The following is a 25410-nucleotide window of genomic DNA, read 5'->3' as shown; positions in this document are numbered from 1 at the left end:
TGCATATCCAGCCCGGATGAACATAGGATAGGATACAATTAGCATGGCAATAGGTTATATGCACTGTACGGGTTTGATTTGAGATGAGATGATGATTCCTGATTTATTCCTGTTAACTAAATATACCAAAGTCCAGCATTTGTTGTGGACTATCGTGTTATATTTACAGTGTTTCTGGTGTGTTACTGGGGGGTATATGAAGCCTTCGGGCTTGGCACTTGGTGCTGAGGTGTGTTACTGGAGGGATGTTAACCTATGAGCTAAGCACTTGGTGCCAAGGTGTGTTCACATTTGGTTTAGCTCGTTTGAGCGTTCTGGTGTATTTTGTATGGTTAATCGCGTATCTGTATATGCTTATACCATTCATCGGGCTAAATTTTTAATAGTTAAATGACCTAATGATAATATGTAACTAATACTCTATTATAGTTTCTTGTGAAAGACTTGTACATGTGTTCATGGTTTCTGAAATTATAGCATGCCTTAATAATGGCTGATACTGTATAAATGAAATGATTAAATGACTTGTATTTACGTAACTCACTTGTTGAATGGATGTGATTGATAAGGCTAATGATAGCCATTAATTTTATTAATTATAAAATTGTGATTGTTCAGTAAGTTATAACGTTTTATCCTGTGAACTTACTAAGCTATATTCAAGATTACTCAAGTTGATTTCCTGTTTCCTTGTAGATCTTGTTTTGTGGAATTGGGCGATCGAATCAAATAGAAGATCACACTACCCAACTTTATTTTGGTAGTTTTGAAACTGTTATACTTGGTTTTGTGGCATGTAATAGGATTGTTTGAAATATGTAATAGGAGTATCTAGTATATGTTTTCAGTACTTATTACGAGTGCTATGTTCTATACTTGTGTGGTGAAAATATGCTTTAGTGAATAATGTGCTAATTCATGGTTTGGTATGAAAAATCCAAGTATAGTGTGGAACTTGTCATGTAATAGGTGAAATTTGTATACGTTTAGATTGTGTGTTATATGTGGTATTGGTTAGAATGAAAAAATGATATTTATGTTTTGTAATAACTTATATGTGATCATGTTTTTATACCTTGGTGTGCTTATGGTCTTGTTGTGCTACTTGATCAGTTGATATAAACTTTACAAAATTGTTTGAATTGTGGTACAAATGAATGTGGTAGAATGAAAAGAGTAATGGTAAGTTTTGACATTAATTAGTGTATGGTTTTTGAGCTTAAATGCAAACCATTTGGTATATGCTTTGTGTTGCCTTTTAATGGCATATTGGTTAGAACTTATAGGTTGATTGAATTGGTATGTTCTGAATGTGTTTGAAGTTTGTTTTAATCATATGAATGTTAATAGAATTGGTGTGTCTTGGTCTGCAAGTTTTGGTTTTGAAATGGCTTATTTTAGGGGTAACTTTTGTTGCACACGACTTGGGACATGAGCTGTCACAGAGTCGTGTGCCACACACGGTCACACCATATGGCCATGTGTCTTTAATAATTTAGGTGTAAGATTTATATGGTCTGAGACACGGTCGTGTGTTTCAAAATAGTCTGTTGCACGGTCTGGCATAGGCGTACGAGAGAACCATGTGTCTCTAAATAGTTTGCTGCACAGTCTGGCACACGGCCTACGACACGACCATGTGACCCAACTTTGAATGCACACATAGTTTGGCACAAGACTGTGTGGCCATATTACAAATTCTCACACGGGCAGAGACATGGGATGGGACATGGCCGTGTGTCTATACTTCAAATGTTCACATGGTCTGGGCTATGTCACATAGCCGTGTGACCCTGTGTTCAAAATTTTCATGTTTTTCCAAAATTTTCTATTTTGTTTCAAGTTGATCTCGAATTACTTCCAAACTATTTTTAGAGCCCTGTAAGCTCAATTTAAGACCCGTAAGTATATGTGTGTTATAAATGTAAAATGTGATTGAATGTTAGTATTTAATCAAAATAATAGAGTTTATTTGAAGTTAAATGTTCTTAATTGTACTGTAATGCTCAGTAACCCCAATCAGGCAAAAGAGACGGGTTAAGAGCGTTACAAAATCTCCCCTCTAGGGGAAAAAGAAGTGGCCATTAGCGCTGCCTAGTCGGCACTTCCTTCAATTTACCCCGAGAACATAAGCAAGGTATGGAAAACAGATTCCTTAGGGAAATGAGTAACCCACCATAGTGTAGTTGATATGTGTGAGCCAATAGATAAGGAATTATCACCTTGCCTATGCCTTGTATGAAAGATTGAGCTAGTGGGTAGGTAAGGAAGGTGGATAAGGAAGGATTAATTGTTGAGAATTTAACGTCTGGAGTAGTAGGGAACTGCACTCTAGTAACGCAGTTAGATGAGAAAAAGAAAGATATGAAGAAGATAAGTGAAGAATATTAGGAAGGTTGGTCAAGCAAAAGGTCTGTGGAGTTGTGAACTTCCCATTAGCATTCTGGTTTATTTATAACCAAAGGAAAGCATGGGGAGTTATGCAAAACTTAAATGCGTGCTAAGGAACCGTTCAAATCCATCAATGCAGGTAAGCCACCTGTTGGCATCAGAAAAAGGAAGAACCCTTTAAAATGTCCACCTATTGGAATCCCCAAAGTAGTGATGAAGACCTTTCATGGGCGAGCTTAGTTGCTTCATGATTGAAAGGGATTTACCCATTAGGATTGGAAGAGTTAGCATATAAACAAATTTAGGAATGAAGGGAATATTTGCAAGAGTTTAAATCATGAATATATTAAGCTAGGCATAGTTTGTCTCAAAGAATCCATCAAATTAGGAATGTAAAGAGACTATATGGATGAGATTATTCCAATAGCACAATAGTATGATACTCGCAAATGAGTTGGTATCTATAATTTGTTAAGTGTTGATAGATTTGCAAATTGGGGGGAGCTGGTACAGGGTAAAAGTACGAAAGGGGACCAAGTTAAAAGTTCCAGTAAGAAGGAAAGGTGATTACTCTCGCGAACCCTACGAGGGAAAAATAAGGTAGAGTTTCCCCTAGTTTTCCACCAATGTTGAACTAAAAGGAAATTTTGAAGAAAGAAATATTTTTAGGGTGGGAGAGTTGTGACACCCCCATTAAGTCCAAAAAGTTAGAAATAATTCAGAGGTTAAATTGAAAAAATCCATAAATAGACGACCTTTACTGAAAATTTATGAAAACTTAGTGACTGAAATGGAAATGGTTGAGATCCAATTCAGGTTCGGTTGTATTAAAGTTAACTGGTTTGTTAGTGGGAGACAAAATGATTATCGATGCACAGTTTCTATATGATTGAACATTGTACGTAAGGTGTAATATATCGAGCCGAGGTCTGGAAGTGTTGCCATCACAAGTGAGGGTTCACCAGTGCTTCGGTGAATTGGGGAGTTCCCTAATTAAGTTTTGAACTAGGGTTCGCCAGTCAAAGTTAGAGCCAGACTAAAATTAGGAAATAAAAATATGGTGTATCTAGGAATACTTTTCGTGCAAGTAACACTTTTCCTAAGTCAAGTAGGGTATTCTAAGATTTTCAAGACACTTAGTTGTACAAATACGACCCTTATTCCATGAAAATTCTCTCATCGATATTTTGTTGTCAAGTCTCTACTCTAAATCAAGTTCGTAGCAATCAAGGTAAGCCTCTTACCTGTTAGGGTTGATTGTCCAGGAAGCTAGGTTCGCTTGCATGTGTGAATTCTATAAGCTTTGTCTGTTTATATAATCTCTGTGTTTATGTATGTTCCGAAGCAGCCGAACCATCTACCAGCAAGGATAAGACAAAGCTAAACTAGTTTAAATTCTCAAGCAAATTTGGTGACTAGTTAAGAATGGCCATAAGTGTGCGAATTCTTATGTAATATCTCGTTTTTTAGTGGTAATGAAATAGTGGTTTCGAGACCACAATTTTTGATAAGTGAAGTTGTTTTTTATGCTTTAGTCAATATTTATGGAGTTACATTAGGGTCGTATTAAATTTTGGTGAAGAAATTTTAATGTTTACTTAGTTAATTTGAGAAAAGGACTAAATCACAAAAGATGGAAAATCTAGTTATAATTGAATTATAGGAAATAGGTGGGTTAATTAATAAAGGAGGGAGGACTTATATGGTAATTAAACCTTAGTAAGGTCAAATGGACAGTTTTGCATGTTGAGTTAAATAATTATATGCTAAATAAAAAGGGGTATAATTGTAAATTAATAATAAAACTAAATTAAAATAATAAAAAAAATAACATTTTCATCTTCAAAAAGGGAACAAACGAAAATTTGGGTGAAAGAACACCATTTTTATCAAGCTAGGTTCAGCCATTCCCATTGCTTGCATATAAGCTCATTCTAGTTCCGTTTCTTGTAATTTTTATGTTTCTAAGATCGTTACAACTAAGTCCAGTTCACCCGAACCTTCATTTTTGAAATTGTTAAAGATTTTAGATATTTCCATTGATGAACCCTTGTTATTTTGGATGTTAATTGATGGAGTTCAAGTGTTAGTTTTTTATTTTGAGTAGTTTACTAATTGATTTCTTTGATAATTTTAGCAAATGGAGTAAATTGATTAAATATTCAAAATTTCATGGAAGTTGAGTAATTAATGATTAATGGTGGACTTCCCTAGCTTAGAATGATATTCGTTTAGCTTTGGAAAGTTGTAAAAATTTGTTAATTTGGAAATTTAGGGCATAGGGACTAAATTATGGAAAATGTAACACCCCCTTACCCGAGACCGTTGCCGGAGTCGAGCTCGAGGCGTTGTCTGACTTAACTTACTAGTTCGGAACATAAAAATTTGCTTTTAAAATTAATTTCACTATTCCCAACAAAACTGTCCACCTACGCGACTGTCACTAATTTAGTTATAACTCGAGTTACGAAACTCGAAGTTTACATTCGTAAATTTTCTCTAAAACTAGACTCATATACCTTCTTATCATTAAATTTCCAAAATTTTTAGCGTAGCTTATTAGTACAGTTTATTACTTAAATTCTCCCCTATTTCACTGCTCGATAGTTTTGTCTTCTTGTCATTAAAAATCAATTATCTCATTGTAAAAAAATCATATAGTGTTATCGTTTGATTCTTTTGAAAATAGACTAACTAAGGAACCTATACATATAAATTATGACCAATAATTCTTTCTGTACAATTTTAATGAATTTCTAAAGTCAAAACATAGGACTTCAAAAACAATTCTGACCCTATCTTGCTAAAATTTAGATATCTCAAAATATAAAATTTCCTTGCCTACACCGTTTCATTCATGTAAAAATAGACTTGATAAGATTTAATTCTATATATCATTCCCTCTCTAATTCCAATTCTAATATTTTTGGTGATTTTTTTAAAATCACGTCACTGCTGCTATCCAAAAACTGCTTCTTTGTATTAGCTACCATTTAAACATATATAACACCAAAACATGTACTTTACTAACCATTTCAATAGCTAATCTTTAGCCATATAATATGAATATACTCAAAATGAATAAGTCTCTGTACATGCCATAGCTTTAAACATTTTGAAATCACATAATACCGAGATGTCTGTTGATAGTGTGATACGAAGCTCTGACGATCCCAAATTCGAGTAAGCTCAAAACACTATAAAAGAAAGAAAAGGAAGAAAGGAGTAAGCTACTAATAGCTTAGTAAGTTACATGTAAACAATAAGCACTCATTTAATAAATAATATTTTTTTAACATATAACTAATCAATACATTTCTTAGCAATTTCAATCACTTATATATGCACAATCTTACCAAATTCACTTGCATATACATTTACACACTTAACCTTTATCACATATGCTCATTCTTTCAAATGTACCTGCATACACACCTCATTTCATATTCACTTTAACTCATTATTAATCCTGTTGAACACTCGGAATATACACGGATACGTAGAGAATTAGCACATAAGTGCCACACTTATATGTAGCCGAAGCTACTACAGATATGTAGCCGTAGCTACCACTGAAATGTAGCCGAAGCTACCACTGATCAATAACACTGGAAATGTTCATGGGCCTGCTCATACAAGCTGTCAGGAATCTACAACACATACTAGATCATCCGACACCCGAGACTCACTGTAACACTGATCTCTAGTGACATGTCACTTGTATCCACTTCTATTCCTATGTTCAACCGGGAATTTACACTTAACACTTTATTTTAAACACTTTATCCCTTGAATAATTCATGAACAATTTTCCTTCCACATTCAATATTAATTCACATATCAGATATAATTCACAATTTATAAAAATATATTGCTATTATTTACACGTAACTTACCGCGGATGCAAAACGACTATTTTTGTAAATTAGTCGATACCCTTCTCTTTTCCCCGACCACTTTCACTATTCCTTCTTTCTTGATCTATATTAACACAATTTAATATGTTTTATCAACATTCCATTAAATACAATTCAGACACAATATTTTGACAAACTTACATTTTTTCCCACAACTTTTCAAAAATTACAGTTTTGCCCCAAAGCTCGTAAAAATAAAATTCACTAAATTTCTTAAATTTTAAACCTCACTAAATCATATTTCATGCTCATAACAGCCCTCAATTTCACAAAATCACAACTTTATGCACACTTTACTACCTTTCACAATTTAGTCCTTTTTCAACATTTTTATTGAAATTCATCTAGTAAAACTCGTAATTAGCACTTCAATCATTCATTATCTATCATCACTCATCAAATTACAACTATATCATGAATGGCTAAATGTTTTAAACTTTAATTTCATTTAAAATAAATGGTAGAAACATGAAATTCATGTTTCAATAAGCATAAAAATATGAAAATAATTAAAAACGGGGCAGGAAATCACTTACAATTGAGCTTAGAAAAATCAAGAACCCTAGCTATGGTGACATGAAATTTTTGGTAGCAAGGGTCTAATTTGAAGAAGATGAACACTTGTTTTCATCTTATTTTGTCTTTTATTAATTTTTGACAAAAATACCCTTGACCCACTTACTTAGATATTTTTCTAGAATTACCCTTTTGTGTCCATGACACTAATTTATGGTCTACTTGACACATAAAAACTTCCAATTTCTTGCAATAATTCAATTAAGTCCTTTAATCACTAATTAGACACACTTTGCATTTTTCTCAATTTAGTCCTAAAAATTCAATTACACACTAAATCATTAAAATTTCCTATCCACATTTTCACACAATATTTCAATAATGGGTAATTAATAAAAATTTATAAAATTAAACTATTTCACTACGAATTTGTGGTTATGAAACCACTGTTCCGATTAGGCCCTATTTCGGGCTATCACAATTCTCTCCCCTTAGGGATTTTCGTCCCCGAAAATCTTACTAGTCAATAAGTTGGGATATTATTTCCTTATAGCCTCCTCGGTTTCCCATGTTGCCTCTTCCACTCGATGTCATTTCCATAACACTTTCACTAAAGCAATTTCTTTGTTTCTCAACTATTTCACTTTTCGTGCTAAAATTCGAATCTGTTGTTCTTCGTATGTTATATCCGATGGAATTTCCACTTCAGTCGGTAAAATCACATGCGATGGGTCCGATCGATATCGCCTTAACATAGAAACATGAAACACATTATGAATTCTTTCTAATTCCGGTGGTAAAGACAATCAATAAGCCACTGGACCAATTCTTTCTATCACTTCATACGAACCAATAAATCTTGGATTTAATTTACCTTTACGACCAAATCTCAAAATTTTCTTCCATGGAGATACTTTCAAAAATACTTTATCACCCACTTGAAATTCAATCTCTTTTCTTTTCAAGTTCGCATATGACTTCTATCGAACCGATGCAGCTTTCAAACAATCACGGATTATCTTCACTTTTTATTCGGTTTCTTTTACCAAATCGACTCCATGCAACCGATTTTCATGAAGTTCAATCCAATATAATGGAGTCCAACACTTTCGTCCATACAACGCTTCATAATGTGCCATTTTTATGCTCGATTGATAACTATTATTATATGCAAATTCCAGCAAAGGTAGATATCATTCCCAATTACCTTCAAATTCTAATACACAACATCTCAACATGTCTTGGAGTACTTTAATTACTCTTTCAGACTATCCATCGGTTTGGGGATGGAATGCTGTACTAAAATTCAATTTAGTACCCAATGCCTCTTGTAACTTCTTCCAAAACCTTGAAGTAAACCGTGAATCTCGATCAGATATAATAGACATAGGCACACCATGTAATCGAACTATCTCAGCAATATACAATTCGACTAACTTGTCAAGTGAAAAATTAATTCGCACAGGAATGAAATGGGCCGACTTAGTCAATCGATCAACTATCACCCAAATTGAGTCTTTCTTTTTCGGTGACATTAGCAATCCAGAAACAAAATCCATAGTAATTCTATCCCACTTCCACTCGGGCACCATAATAGGTTGAAGCAACCCTGAAGGTACTTGATGTTCAACTTTTACTCGTTGGCACACTAAACACTTTGTCACACACTCAGAGATATCCTGTTTCATACCCGGCCACCAATATAATTTCTTCAAATCATTATACATTTTTACACTACTGGGGTGAACTACTAAACGACTATCATGCGCTTCTTGCAAAATTTTCTAAATTAAATCAACATTTTTCGGCATACATATTCTGTCATGAAACATTAAACATCCATCTGAATCAATCCGAAAATCAGAATTATCATCCATTACACACTGAGTCCTTTTTCTTTGCAACTCATTATCCACTTTTTGAGCCTCACAAATTTCTTGAACAAACAATGGTCTAGCTTTTAACTCTGCAAATAATGATCCATCCTCAGACAATGTAAATCTCGTATTCAAAGCCCTCAAAGAAAAGAGAGACTTTCTGCTCAAAGCATCAGCAACTATATTGGCTTTTCCCGGATGATAATCTATCACAAGTTCATAATCTTTCAACAATTCCAACCATCTTCGTTGCCTCAAATTCAGATCTTTTTGTGACATAACGTATTTCAAACTTTTATGATCCGTATAAACACGACATTTCTCACTATATAAATAATGGTGCCAAATCTTCAAAGCAAAGACAATAGCAGCCAACTCTAAATCATGAGTAGGATAATTTCGTTCATGCAGTTTCAATTGTCGAGAAGCATACACTACCACTTTTCCTTCTTGCATCAATACACATTCGAGCCCATTCAACGACGCGTCACTATAAACAACAAATTCTTTTATTGACTTGGGTTGCACCAACACTGGTGCCTCAGTTAAACACTTCTTTAATTTCTCAAAACTTTGTTGACACTCCTCGGTCCATTCGAACTTAACATATTTTTGCAATGGTTTTGTCATCGGTGAAGCTATCATCGAAAAACCTTCTACGAATCAATGATAATATCCGACTAAGCCAAGAACACTCCTAACTTTAGATAAATTTCTTGGAGGCTTCCATTCAAATATTGTCGATATTTTATTCGGATCCACTCGGTACCATCTCCCGAGACAATATGTCCCAAAAATTTAGCTTCACTGAGCCAAAATTCATTCTTGCTAAATTTAGCAAACATTTTCTTTTCTCGCAGAGTCTGTAGCACAATTCTTAAATGTTCGGCATGCTCAGCTTCATTTGAGGAATAAATAAGTATATCATCTATAAACACCACAACAAATTTATCCAAATAAGGCAAAAAAATTGATTCATCAAATCTATAAAAATAGCTGGAGCATTAGTCAAACCGAAAGGTATTACAAGAAACTCATAGTGGCCATACCGGGTTCTGAAAATAGTCTTTGGCACATCTGACTCTTTAACCCTCAATTGGTGTTATCCGGATCTCAAATCAAACTTGGAAAACACTGTGGCATCCTTTAACTAATCAAACAAGTCATCTATTCGGGGCAATGGATACTTATTCTTCACTGTCACTTTGTTAAGTTGATGATAATCAATATAGAATCTCAATGTCCCATCTTTTTTCTTCACAAACAGCACGGGAGCACCCCACGGGGAGTAACTTGGTCTCACAAATCCTTTATCAAACTCTTGTAATTGCACTTTTAACTCTTTCAGTTCAGTTGGTGCCATTCTGTAGGGAGCAATCGATATTGGAGCGGTACCGGGCATTACTTCAATACCAAATTCCACTTCTCTAACCGGAGGCAAACCTGGCAACTCTTGCAAAAACACATCTAAATATTCACATACCACCTGCACTGATTCGATCTTCATTTCAGACACTTTTGTATTCAACACATAAGCAAGATATGCTTCACAACCATTTTTTAAACATTTCTGAGCAGACATGGCAGAAATCACAATTGGCATCACATTTGACTTATCTATTTCAACCCGAAGAACTTCACCGCTACTACACTTCAACTCAAGAATTTTCTGACTACAATCCATCTTGGCCTTATGTAATGTCAACCAATCCATTCCCAAAATAACGTCAAATTCATCAAATGGCAACAACATCAAGTTGACAGGGAAACAATGACCTTGTATCATCAAATGACAATTTTTACATATTTTATCAACTATCACATGTTTGCCTAAAGGATTCGACACTTTAACCACATACTCAGTCAATTCAACACACAAATTCTTATCAGACACTAAATTCATGCATACATAATAGTGAGTAGAACCAAGATCAATCAATGCAAGAACATTAGTGTCATAAAGAGAAAATATACCAGTGATCACATCAGGGGAAGATGCTTCCTTTCTAGCTTGGATGGCATAAGCTCTCACTGGAGCTCTCGCTTCGGATCTTATAGTGGTGTCTTTTGTTACACATTTACCACTAGTTCCAGTCCCTTCATTTCTCGGTGGTCTTCCTCTAGTAGTCACACTGCTCGATTTCACATTCTGAAACTTTTCTATCTCTTCTCTTTCTAGACAATCTTTCACAAAATGATCTTGAGAGCCACACTTAAAACATGCTCGGCTGATTAAATAACATTCACCCAAATGTCATTTTCCACAATGTTGACATTCCGGTCTAGTAGGTTTAACACTACCTACACTTGCCATAGAGGTCGCTTGAGCTTTAGAACTTGAATATTGTCTTCCTCGATCTCTTTGAAAATTCACACTAGAAACATTCGATTGAGTATTCATTTCTCTAGACTTCTTTGCTTGAGACTGAAATGACTTGCCCATTGATCTTTTTCTTGCATCTCTTACTTCTCTTTCCACCTCTCTTTGCTTTTTGCTCAATTCTTTAGCCTTGATAGATCTTTCAACTAGTACCACTAACTCTTTAATTTCAAGGATTCCCACTAACAGTCGGATATCCTCGTTCAATCCATCTTCAAACCTCTTACACAATGTAGCTTCGTTAGATACACACTATTGGGCATACTTGCTTAATTTGACAAATTCTCGTTCATATTCGGCTACCGTCATGCGCCCTTGTTTCAATTCAAGAAACTCTTTTCTCTTTTGATCAATGAAACATTGACTTATGTACTTCTTCCGAAATTCCTCTTGAAAGAAATCCCATGTAATTTTCTCTTTAGGCACCACTGATACTAAAGTTTTCCACCAATTATAACCCGAATCCCTCAACAATGAAATAGCATATTTGAGACTTTCTTCTGGAGTACAAGATAATTCATCCAACACTCTGATGGTATTTTCAAGCCAGAACTCTGCTCTCTCAGGATCATCATTTACATTAGCTCGGAACTCTTCGGCTCCGTACTTTCAAATTTTGTCCACTGGAAGCTTTGACAATCTTAACACTTCAGTTTGTTGAAGAGCTATGGGAATAGCTTGAAGAATTGGAGGGGGCAGAGGAGGTTGAGTATTAGGATTAGTTCTAACAAACTCAGTATACCAATTGCACATCATATGGAGAAAGGCTTCCAAAGCCTCATCTCCTTGACTCTAAGTCTCAGGTCGACTTTCAACTGGCGCTGTCCCTTGCGCAGAAGCAGGCGCATTACTTTGAGCATCATCAGCTGTATCTCAATTAGGATCCATTACTATATAAAAGAAAACATTTTAAGATGTCAGGAGTTGTCACACTATCATTATTCATTTATGGCATGTATAGATACTCTATTACACTTGCTACATTAGTCCGAGAATCGACTAAACCATAGCTCTGATACCACTAAATGTAACACCCCCTTACCTGAGACAGTTTTTGGAGTCGAGCACGAGGCGTTATCTGACCTAACTTACTAGTTTGGAACATAAAAATTTACTTTTAAAATTAATTTCACTATTCCGAGCAAAACTATCCACCTGCGCTACTGTCACTAATTCAATTAGAACTCGAGTTACGAAACTTAGAAATTTAAACTCGAAACTCATATACCTTCTTATCATAAAATTTCCAGAATTTGTGGCTTATCCAATTAGTACAGTTTATTCCTTAAATTCTCCCCTATTTCACTGCTCGATAGTTCTAACCTCTTGATATTAAAAATCAATTATCTCATTGTACAAAATTCATATAATTTTATCGTTTGATTCGTATTAAAATAGACTCACTAAGGAATCTATACATATAAATTATGACCAATAATTCTTTCTGTACAATTTTTAATGAATTTCTAAAGTCAAAACGTAGGACATCCAAAATAATTCTAACCCTATCTCACTAAAATTCAAATATCTCAAAATATAAAATTCCTTTGCCTACAACGTTTCATTCATGTAAACATATATAACACCCAAACATGTATAACACCAAAACATGTTCTTTACTAACCATTTCAATAGCTAATCTTTAGCCATATCATATGAACATACTCAAAATGAATAAGTCTCTATACATGCCATAGCTTTTAACATTTTGAAATCACATAATACCGAGATGTCTGTTGATAATGTGATACAAAGCTCCGACGACCCCCAATTCGAGTAAGCTCAAAACACTATAAAAGAAAGGAAAGGGAGAAAGGAGTAAGTTACTAATAGCTTAGTAAGTTACATGTAAACAATAAGCACTCATTTAATAATTAACATTTTTTTAACATATAACTAATCAATACATTTCTTAGCAATTTCAATCACTTATATATGCACAATCTTACCAAATTCACTTGCATATACATTTACATACTTATCCTTTATCACATATGCTCATTCTTTCAAATGTACCTGCATACACACCTCATTTCATATTCACTTTAACTGATTATTAATCCTGTTGAACAGTCGGAATATACACGGATACGTAGAGAATTAGCACATAAGTGCCACACTGATATGTAGCTGAAGCTACCACTGATATGTAGCCATAGCTACCATTGAAATGTAACCGAAGCTACCACTGATCAAGAACACTGGAAATCACAACTTTATGCACACTTTACTATCTTTCACAATTTAGTCATTTTTCAACATTTTTATCGAAATTCATATAGTAAAACTCGTAATTAGCACTTCAATCATTCATTATCTATCATCACTTATCAAATTAAAACTATATCATGAATGGGTAAATTTTTTAAACTTTAATTTCATTTAAAATAAATGGTAGAAATATGAAATTCAAGCTTCAATAAGCATAAAAATACGAAAATAATTAAAAACAGGGCAGGAAATCACTTACAATTGAGCTTAAAAAAATCAAGAACCCTAGCTATGGTGACATGAAAATTTTGGCAGCAAGGGTCTAATTTGAAGAAGATGAACACTTGTTTTCATCTTATTTTGTCTTTTATTCATTTTTGACAAAAATGCCCTTGACCTGCTTACTTTGATATTTTTCTAGAATTACCCTTATGTGTCCATAACACTAATTTATGGTCTACTTGACACATAAACATTTCCAATTTCATACAATAATTCAATTAAGTCCTTTAATCACTATTTAGACACACTTTGCATTTTTCTCAATTTAGTCCTAAAAATTTAATTACGCAATAAATCATTAAAATTTCCTATCCACATTTTCACACAATATTTCAATCAATGGGTAATTAATAAAAATTTATAAAATTAAACTATTTCACTACGAATTTTTGGTTACGAAACCACTGTTCCGGTTAGGCCCTATTTTGGGATATCACAAAAAAGTAAAAGTTTTAGGAAAATGTGTAATTAATGAAAAGTTAAGGGCCATATGCATTGAATGGAATGTGAAATGTGTATGAGATTAATATATTTTAATTAATTATTATATAGATCAAGGCTTGAATCAAAAAGACAATAATTGAGGAAAGGGGAAAATGACGGAATAGTCCTTGCATGTTAACCGGAATTGAATCGTAGGTAAGTTCATAGTATTTCAATACGTAAATGAATTTTACTTGTGTTTTATATTATTTTTCTCTAGTTAATTCATGTATATATATGTGAAATTTACTTAGGTACCCCTGAATGCACATATGTGCCCTTGTTTGTACTTCGATATCCCTGAATGCACATACGTACCCCTAAATGCTCATATGTGTCCTTGATTTTACTTTGGTACCCCTGAATGTACATACGTGCCTTAGTTTGTACTTTGGTACCCCTGAATGCACATACATGCCCCTATTTGTACTTTGGTGCCCCTGAATGCACTTACGTTCCCCTGTTTGTACTTTGGTACCTCTGAAAGCATTATAATGTCTCAGCATTTCACCATTTATGTTCTTGAAAATTTGGATATTTACTTAATATGTGAACCAAGTTTAATTATATTTAGATTAAATGTTATACTATGCCCTTACTAAACTAAGTAAGCTTACGTGTTTTCATGGGTTGTTTTGTAGATAATCGTTGTTGACTTTTCGGATGGATCTACCAACCATCTCACACTATCCATCTAAGTTGGTAGTGGCATGTATATATAGATGAATATATATGTTTTATGAATGTTGATAGATGTAGTTAATAAGTGAGATTTGTGGTTATCTTAAAGTATATTTTGTAATGGTGGAAGAAGTCTATATATAATGCATAGATGAATACCTTGATTTGTAGATGTTGAATGATGTGGTTTGTAACAACTCGTTTTTAGTGAAATTGGAACAGCGGTTTTAGGACCACAAATTTGAGTCCAGAAGAAAAATTATTTTAATATTTTTTATGGTCTATAGTATGAAAGAAATATCGTATAAAAATTTTGTTAAGAAATTTCACTGTTTACATGCCTAACTCGATAAAAGGACCAAATTGCATAATGTGCAAAAGTTGAATTCTAGTAGTTAAAAGGATCAAATAGCTATGGAATTCTAAATTTGAGGTCCTTATATGGTAAATAGACTAATTAGTGGAGTTAGTAGATAATTATGATTAGTCATCCATGGAAAATTCAATAAAGAAAAGGATTAAATTGAAAAGTAAAAGATAAAAAGATGATAAGTAATAAAATAAAAGAACATATCATCATATTATCATATTTCCTAAATTAAAAAGATGAAACCCCTAGCTATGGAGACTTGAGTTCAAGCAAGCTATTTTGGCTTAATTAGGTGAGTATTCTTGTCCCGTTTTTAATAATTTTCATGTTTCTGAGATCGTAATAGCTTAATCTAGCTATCTCGAGGATTAATTTGTAAAGTTATCAAAGTATTAGGGCTTTTACACGGATGAGTATGCATTAATTATGAAGTTTTATGGTAGAAAATGAAAGGTTGTTGATAGATAAACAACTTTTGGCAAATGAATTTTGATGAAATTTTAATTTAGGGACTAAATTGAAAAGATGTAAAATTTATGGAAAAATTTTAAATTTTATGAAATACATGGGCTGCTAATATTATATGTAAAAATTAGCTAGGCTTGGAATAAGGATTAAATTGCAAGAATTTCATTTTCCGAGCCTAGGGATGAAATTGTAATTAATCAAAAGTATAGGGGCAGAATGGTAATTTTTCCTAAGATGTGAATTAGATTGAATAGAATATGAATTGTATTAAATTGATGTTGAATTCATTCGTATAGATCCAGATAGATCAAATGCAAAGTTAGATCGTGGAAAAGTGAAAGTATCGGATTAGTAACCTTTGTATTCACGAACATTGCTGAGGTAAGTTTGTGTAACTAAATTGAGAATTTATATTTTTTAGTTAAATTGTATGTATGTGATTGTAATATTGCCATGTATATGAAATTAATCACATATCTGACGATGACCAACAAGTATTAAGCCCCGTTTGAATAAATGAAATTTGATGGATACAGGGTTCCTGAATTGGTTGTGGTCCTGCATGTGTTGCGGACACACCACAGCTTGCAAGAGTGTCTCGTTAATAGCTGTTTGGAGCATCTCGATGGCTCTCTTGAGCTTCCTGATATATGGCTCTCACAAGCTTCCCGTTAATTGCTCTTCGGAGCATCCCAATTGGTTGTGATCTTGCATGTGTTGCGAACATACCACAGCTCTTGCGAGCATCCTGATATTTTACTCTTATGAGCTTCTCGTTATATGGTTCTTGCGAGCTTTCTGATAATTGGCTCTTTGGAGCTTCCCAATAACTGGCTCTTATGAGCTTACCGAATAATAGCTCTCCGGAGCTTCCTGATATTGGTTCGCATGAAATTCCCGTTACATGGCTCACCTGAGCTTCCCGTTTATGTGCTCATATGAGCATTCCTAGATATGAATTGATGGATTACAGTTTGTACACTTTGTGTGTACTACCCGTGTATCAATCGATATTTTGAATGTTTGAATAGCAAAGTTCTGATATAAGATAATATGAGTTCGAAACGAACAATTACCTGTATATATATGACATACGTGGAAATAATATACCTGGAACATGATTTGATTGTTATTTGAATGTAAAAATTACTTGATGACCTTGTTTATCCATGATTAATGGTTATTACATGTGATTACTTGGCTAATGTGATATGGATATGTGTTTAGGCTATGGCCAAGTTGATTGGATATTTCTTGTATACTTACCTTATGTGTGAAATAATGGTAAACTAATTTTCCTGTTATACGAACTTACTAAGCTTAAAAAGCTTACTCTGGTTATTTTCCCTGTTTCATATTAATTTGGAGGCTCGTTAAGGTTTGAAGTTGGTTGGATCTACATCACACTATCCATCAGCTCATTTCAATATATAGAGAAAATTTATTTTGGTTAGAATGGCATGTATAGACTAAATTTTGCCAGTGATGGCATATAAATGTTTTGATTGAAACTAGCCATTGGAATGGCTTGTGATGGACATGTTTTGATGTATATATAAGTGGTTTTATCATGTTTAAAGTATGAGCTTGATTATGCATATATGCTTTTGGTTATCTAAGTAAATATAAGTATTAGTAGACATGAAAATTAAATTTTCATTTGAGGTGCCTAAAGGCACATTGGTTGAATATGATAATATGTCATGTTTAAGACATGATTTTGAATTGATTTCAATGTTTTGATATGGTTTGAAAATATGAAAATTGTAGGTGTAGGTTGAAGGAAAATTTGGGTGAGAAATGTAGCCTTCAAAATGGTTTATTTTTGTCCACACGGGCAATGACACAGACGAGTGTCTCAGCCGTGTGTGACACACGACCTAGCACATGGGCGTGTGATTTGGTCGTGTGCCCCTTGTATCTTTTAAATTGAAAAACAGAATGCTCAAATTCTTCACACGGCCTGGCACAGGGCATGTGGCTTCGCCGTGTGACCTCTGACCTACTGAATACAAGTCAGTATGCTTACACGGGCATGTGGCTTGACCGAGTGACCCAATTCAGTGAGCACCTAATTTGGGACACGAGCTGGTACATAACAGTGTGCCCTACTTCAAATGTCCACACGGCCTGAGACACAGGCGTGTCTCTTGATAGTGTGAGCCACATGGCCTGGCCACACGGGTGTGTGTCCCCTCCACCTTTGAAAATTTTTGAAATTTTGCTAAAAATTCTCTGAGTACTCGGTTTAGTCTCGACTTGTTTCTACTGCATATTTTTTTCCTCGAGGGCTCATATAAGGGACAATATGATTTATTTTTATGTAAATGTTAAATGGTATGAAATATTTGTATTAGATCTATAAATTTTGGTAATGTTTTGTAAACCTGTTTTGACGACGGATATGGGTTAGGGTGTTACATTTATAGGTATCAGAGCTACGGTTTAGCCGATTCTCAAACTAACAAAATGTATACGAGTCTAGCTATACATGCCATTATATAAGCTGTGATTGTGTGATATCTCCTGACCATTTTAAATCATGTTTTTCATATAGCAATGTCATCCAACTAAGCTGATTCCAAAGAAGCTGAGTGTCATACTCAAGGTTCAGTACAAAGAGCAGCCTCGTGTAGTAGAAGGCCCGCATCTGAGGGCTGAGGATGAGAGGCTAAAGAAGCCTCCTTCCAAATGATGAATGAATGGTTTACAAAATATGTAAGAACAAATCTAACTGTACAATAACCTCCAACCTTCCTGTTCCTCAAATGGTTCCCGATATTCTAAAAAGTACAGAACTTGTTAGAATCGATAAGCCACTTGTTGATAAAATCTATAAATATGGTGCGGAAGAGTTTAGAGCTATAGTTAATGATGATCCAGAAAGAGCTGAATTTTAGTTAGAAAATATCATCAGAGTTCTTGATGAATTGTCTTGTTCATCGGATGAATGTTTGAAATGTGATGTATCTTTGTTAAAAGATTCAGCTTACCAATGGTGGAATATCCTAATTTTAGTTGTACTGAAAGAGAGGGTTACATGGGAATTTTTCCAAATTGAATTCTGAAAGAAATATATCAACCAGAGGTTTCTTGATCAGAAATGGAAAGAATTCCTAGAACTTAAATAGGGCCACATGACTGTATCTGAGTATGAACGGGAATTTATCCGACTGAGTAAGTATGACAGAGAATGTATCTCAACTGAAATCGCAATGTGTAAGCGATTTGAAGAGGGTTTGAATGAAGACATAAAATTGCTAGTTGGGATTCTTGAATTAAAAGAATTTATTGTACTGGATGACCGAGCACATAGAACTAAGTAAAGAAAAGAGACAAGCTGAGATGGAAGCCATAACTTCGAGTAAAAGATTTAACGGGAAGTTACAACATTTGGCTTCAAAGAAATCAAAAAGATATCATGATCGTTCTACTACCTCCGCGGGTTTCTCTGGGAGAGATAGAGGTATTCAACGCTCTAGTTCAAGATTCTAGGCTACATAGTGCGGGTAGTGTTAGAAACACCAAACCCGGATGCAAGCATTGTAATAAAATGCATTTTCGAGAGTGCCGCAAGAAAAGCGGAGCTTGTTTTAGATGTGGATCCTTTGACCACTATCTCAGACATTGTCCAGAGAAAGTTGAAAGAGATACTGCTCAAACTTTAAGGCCGAACAATGCAGCTACCAGAGGTAGACTACCTTGTAATCCCGAAAATGTGAGTGGTATTTGAGGTACGACAAAAGATTCAACTGTAAAATTTGAAGCACGAGCACCAGCTAGAACATATGCTCTTCATGCACGTGAAGATGCCTCTGCACTAGACGTTATTACTAGTACGTTTTGTCTTATTCATACTGATATAACTGCTTTGATTAATCCTGATTCAACACATTCATATGTTTGCACAAATTTAGTGACTATAAAAAAATTCTCCTGTCGAGTGCACTAAATTCGTGGTTAAAGTATCGAACCCCCTAGGCCAGTATGTGATGGTGGATAAAATTTGTAGGAATTGTCCTTTAATGGTACGGGGTTTCTGCCTCCCGACTAATTTAATGTTATTACCATTTGATGAATTTGATGTGATTCTGGGTATGGACTGGTTAACTCAACACGATGCTGTGGTGAATTGTAAACAAAAGTATATTATATTGAAATTCGGAATGGTGAAATGCTCCGTATTAAATCTGATAAATTGGATGGGTTGTATAATGTGATATTAGCCATGTTTGCACAGAAATATGTCAGAAAAGGTTATGATGCTTACCTTGCTTATGTGTTGGATACTAAGGTATCTAAATCAAAGATTAAATCAGTGTCAGTTGTTTGTGAATATCCTGATGTGTTTCCAGAGGAGTTACCCGGATTACCACAGGTCCGAGAAGTTGAATTTTGTATAGATCTTGTTTCGGGGACAACACCAATATCTATAGCACCATACAAAATGGCCCCTACAGAATTAAAAGAGTTGAAAGCATAGTTGTACGAACTGACTGACAGAGGTTTTGCTCGACCTATTTTTTCACCATAGGGTGCACCAGTTTTGTTTGTTAAGAAAAAGGATGGATCCCTAAGATTATGTATTAATTATCGACAGCTCAAAAAAGTTACAATCAAGAATAAGTATCCACTACCTCGCATTGATGATTTGTTTGATCAGCTGAAAAGCGCCACAGTGTTTTCAAAGATTGATATTTGTTTTGGTTATTATCAGTTACGAGTGAAAGACTCGGATGTACCAAAAACAACCTTCGAAACTAGGTATGGACATTAAGAATTCCTTATGATGCCATTTGGTTTGACTAATTCACCTGCAATATTTATGGATTTAATGAATAGAATTTTTAGACTGTATTTGGATAGATTTGTGGTGGTATTTATTGATGACATCTTGGTATATTCTCAAGATGAAATCGAGCATGCTAATCATTTGAGAATTGTTCTGCAAATTCTGCATGAAAAACAACTATATGCTAAATTTAGCAGGTGTGAATTTTGGCTTCAAGGAGCTGGTTTCTTGGACATAAAGTATCTGTTGAAGGCATTAGCGTGGATCCGCATAAAATATAAGATATTGTTAATTGGAAACCACCGAAAAATGTATCTAAAGTTAGAAGTTTTCTAGGATTAGCCAGTTATTATCGAAGATTTGTAAAAGGGTTTTTGATGATAGCTACACCGATGACACGGCTATTACAAAAAGATGTAAAATTTGAATGGTTTGATAAATGTCAGAAAAATTTTGATCAGTTGGAAGCCTTGTTGACTGAAGCACTAGTTTAGCCTTAATCGGGTAAGGAATTTTTTATTTACAGTGATGCGTCATTGAATGGTTTAGGTTGTGTTCTGATGCAAGAAGGTAAAGTAATAGCTTATGCTTCTAGACAACTAAAACCACATGAGAAGAATTAGCTAATACATGACTTAGAATTGACAACTATTGTCTTTACGCTCAAAATTTGGTGACACTACTTGTTTGGTGAAAAGTGTCATATATTTACCGATCATAAAAGCTTAAAGCATCTAATGTCACAAAAGGATTTGAATTTAAAACAGTGCAAGTAGATTGAACTGTTGAAGGATTATGACTTAGTTATTGATGATCGCCCGGGAAAAGCAAACATGGTTGTTGATGCTCTGAGTTGGAAGTCTTTATTTGCTTTATGAGCAATGAATACTTGATTGTCATTTTCTGATGATGGTTCAATCTTAGTTGAACTAAAAGCTAAACCGATGTTTTTACAACAGATTTGCGAAGCTCAAAAAAGTGATAATGAGTTGCAAGCTAAACGGGTACAATGTAGGTCGACTTCTGATTCAAAATTTTAGATAGGATCTGATGATTTTCTATTTTTCAGAGGCAGAGTTTGTGTACCGAAGAATCCAGAGCTTGTACAGAAAATTTTGCACAAAGCTCATAATGGTACTATGTCTGTTCATCCGGGGAGTAATAAAATGTACAATGATTTGAAACAGATGTACTAGTGGCCTATAATGAAACGTGATATTTCTGACTTTGTATCTAAATGGTTTATTTTGTCAACAAGTTAAAGCTGAACATCAGGTACCTTCAGGATTTTTACAGCCAGTGACAATACCGAAATGGAAATGGGATAGAATTACAATAGATTTTGTATCGGGATTACCCCTATCTCTGAAAAAGAAATATGCGATTTGGGTAATCATTGACTGTTTGACAAAGTCTGCACATTTTATTTCGATACGTATGGATTTCTCACTTCACAAATTGGCTAAATTATATGTTACTGAGATTGTCAGATTACATGGTGTGCCAGTTTCTATTATTTTCGATAGAGATTCGCGTTTCACATCCCGATTCTGGAACAAGTTGCAAGAAGCTCTGGGTACACAATTACATTTTAGTACCGCATTCCACCCTCAGACCGATGGTCAATCAGAGTGTGTGATTCAAATTCTTGAACATATGCTTTGGTTTTGTGTTTTAGAATTCGAAGGCATTTGGGAAAAATATTTGCCATTAGTCGAATTCGCATATAATAATAGTTATCAAACAAGCATAAAGATGGCACCGTATGAAGCTCTGTATGGTCGCAAATGTTGAAATCCATTGTATTGGACTAAGCTCAGTGAGAAAGAGATACATGGAGTTGATTTGATTCGTAAGACTGAAAAAAAGGTGAAAGTGATCCGAGATAGCTTGAAAGTAGCTTATGATCGTCAGAAATCCTATGCGGACCTTAAATGTAAAGAGATAGAATTTCAAGTTGGTGAGAAAGTATTTTTGAAAGTTTCAGCTTGGAAGAAAATTCTTTGGTTTGGCCGTAAAGGAAAACTGAGTCCTCGATTAACCCTACCGCCAAAGCTTGACAGAATTAATGATGTTTTTCAGGTGTCTATGTTACGACGGTATTGATTAGATCCTTCACATGTTATCTCACCGATAGATGTCGAGATTCAGCCTGACATGACATACAGTAAAGAACCGATCAGCATTCTGGCACGTGAAGTGAAATAACTGAGAAATAAAAAGGTAGCTTTGGTAAAAGTTCTCTAGCAACGACACGGAATAGAAGAAGCTACCTGGGAACCTGAGCAAACTATGAGAAAGTAATATTCGAACCTCTTTATTGGTAAGATTTTCGAGGACGAAAATTCTTTAAGGAAGAGAGTTGTAATAGCTCATTTTTAGTGAAATCAGAATAGTGGTTTTGGGACAACAAATCTGAGTCCGAAGAATAAATATTTTAATATTATTTTATAGTCTATAGTATGAAAGAACTATTTTATGAAAATTTCGTTAAGAAATTTCACTATTTACATGCCTAGCTCGATAAAAGAACCAAATTGCATAAAGTGCAAAAGTTGAATTCTTGTAGCTAAAAGGATCAAATAGCTATGGAATTCAAAATTTGAGGTCCTTATATGGTAAGTAGACCAATTATTGGAGTTAGTAGATAATTATGATTAGTCATCCATGGAAAGTTCAATAAAGAAAAGGATTAAATTGGAAAGTAAAAGATAAAAAGATACATAATAAAATAAAATAAAATGTCATCATATTATCATATTTGCTAAATTAAAAAAATGGAAACCTTAGCTATGGAGACTTGAGTTCAAGCAAGTTATTTTGGCTTAATTAGGTCAGTATTCTTGTCTCGTTTTTAATAATTTTCATGCTTCCGAGATTGTAATAGCTTAATCTAGCTATCTCAGGGATTAATTTGTAAAGTTATCAAACTACTAGGGTTTTTCCATGGATGAGTATGCATGAATTATGAAGTTTTATGGTAGAAAATGAAAGGTTGTTGATAGATAAATAACTTTTGTTAAGAGAATTTTGATGAAGTTTTAATTTAGGAACTGGATTGAAAAGATGTAAAATTTATGGAAAAATTCTAGATTTTATGAAATGCATGGGCTGGTAGTATTATATGTAAAAATTGGCTAGGTTTGGAATATGGATTAAATTGCATGAATTTCATATTTCGAGCCTAGGGATGAAATTATAATTAATCAAAAGTATAGTGGCAAAATGGTAATTTTGCTTATGATGTGAATTGGATTGAATTAAATATGAATTACATTAAATTGATGTTAAATTCGTTCGTATAGATCCGAATAGATCAAATCCGGGGTTAGATCGTGGAAAAGAGGAAGTATCAGATTAGTAACCTTTGTATTCATGAACATTATCAAGGTAAGTTCGTGTAACTAAATTGAGAATTTATATGTGTTAGTTGAATTGTATGTATTTGATTGTAATATTGCCATGTATATGAAATTAATCACATATTTGACAATGACCGACAAGTATTAAGTCTCGTTTGATAAATGAAATTCGATGGATATAGGGTTCCTGAATTGGTTGTGGTCCTGCATGTGTTGCGGACGCAGCAAAGCTTGCAAGAGCATCCCGTTATTAGCTCTCATGAGCATCTCAATATTGGCTCTCTTGAGCTTCCTGATATATGGCACTCACGAGCTTTCTGTTAATAGCTCTTCGGATCATCTCGATATTGGCTCTCTTGAGCTTATTGATATATGGCACTCACGAGCTTCCCGTTAATAGCTCTTTGGAGCATTCTGATTGGTTGTGATCTTGCATGTGTTGTGGACATACCACAACTCTTACAAGCATCCTAATATTTGGCTCTTATGAGCTTCCCGTTATATGGTTCTTGTGAGCTTCCTAATAATTGGCTTTTCAGAGCTTCCCGATAACTGGCTCTTACGAGCTTCCTGAATAATGGCTCTCTAGAGCTAACTGATATTGGCTCGCATGAACTTCCCGTTACATGGTTCACATGAGCTTCTCATTATATGGATTAAGATATAGAGCTTCTCGTTTATGTGCTTATATGAGCAATCCTAGATATGAATTGACGGATTACAGTTTGTACACTTTGTGTGTACTACCCGTGTATCCATTGATATTTTAAATGTTTCAACGAGCAAATTCTGATATAAGATAATGATTTTGAAACAAAATATTACTTGTATATATATGAATACATGGAAATGATATACCTAGAGCATGATTTGATTGTTATTTGAATGTGGAAATTACTTTATGACCTTGTTTATCCATGATCAATAGTTATTACATGTGATTACTTGGCTAATGTGATATGGATATGTGTTTAGGCTATGGCCAAGTTGATTGGATATTTCTTGTATACTTACCTTATGTGTGAAATAATGGTAAGTTAATTTTCCTGTTATACGAACTTACTAAGCTTAAAAATCTTACTCTGTTTATTTTCCCTATTTTATAGTAATTCGAAGGCTCGTTAAGGTTGGAAGCTGGTTGGAGCTACATCACATTATCCATCGGCTCATTTCGGTATATAAAGAATATTTATTTTGGTTATAATGGCATGTATAGGTTAAATTTCACCAATGATGACATATAAATGTTTCGATTGAAACTAGCTATTGGAATGGCTTGTGATGGACAGTTTTGATGTATATATAAGTGGTTTTATCATGTTTAAAGTACGAGCTTGATTATGCATATATGCATTTGGTTATCTAAGTAAAAATGAGTATCAGTAGACATGAAAATTAAATTGTCATTTGAGGTGTCTAAAGGCACATTGGTTGAATGTGGTAATATGTCATGTTTAAGACATGATTTTGAATTGATTTGAATGTTTTGATATGATTTGAAAATATGCAAATTGTTTAAGACAAATTTGGGTGAGAAATGTGGCCTTGGAAATGACCTATTTTTATCCACACAAGCATGTGTCTCAGCCATGTGTGACACACGGCCTAGCACATAGGCGTGTGATTTGGCCGTGTGTCCCTTGCATCTTTTAAATTGAAAAATAGAATGATCAAATTCTT

This window comes from Gossypium raimondii, chromosome 4 (assembly GCF_025698545.1).
Source record: "Gossypium raimondii isolate GPD5lz chromosome 4, ASM2569854v1, whole genome shotgun sequence".
Taxonomy (NCBI): domain Eukaryota; kingdom Viridiplantae; phylum Streptophyta; class Magnoliopsida; order Malvales; family Malvaceae; genus Gossypium; species Gossypium raimondii.
The sequence above is the reverse complement of the archived record's forward strand: the minus strand, read 5'-3'. Positions refer to the sequence as shown.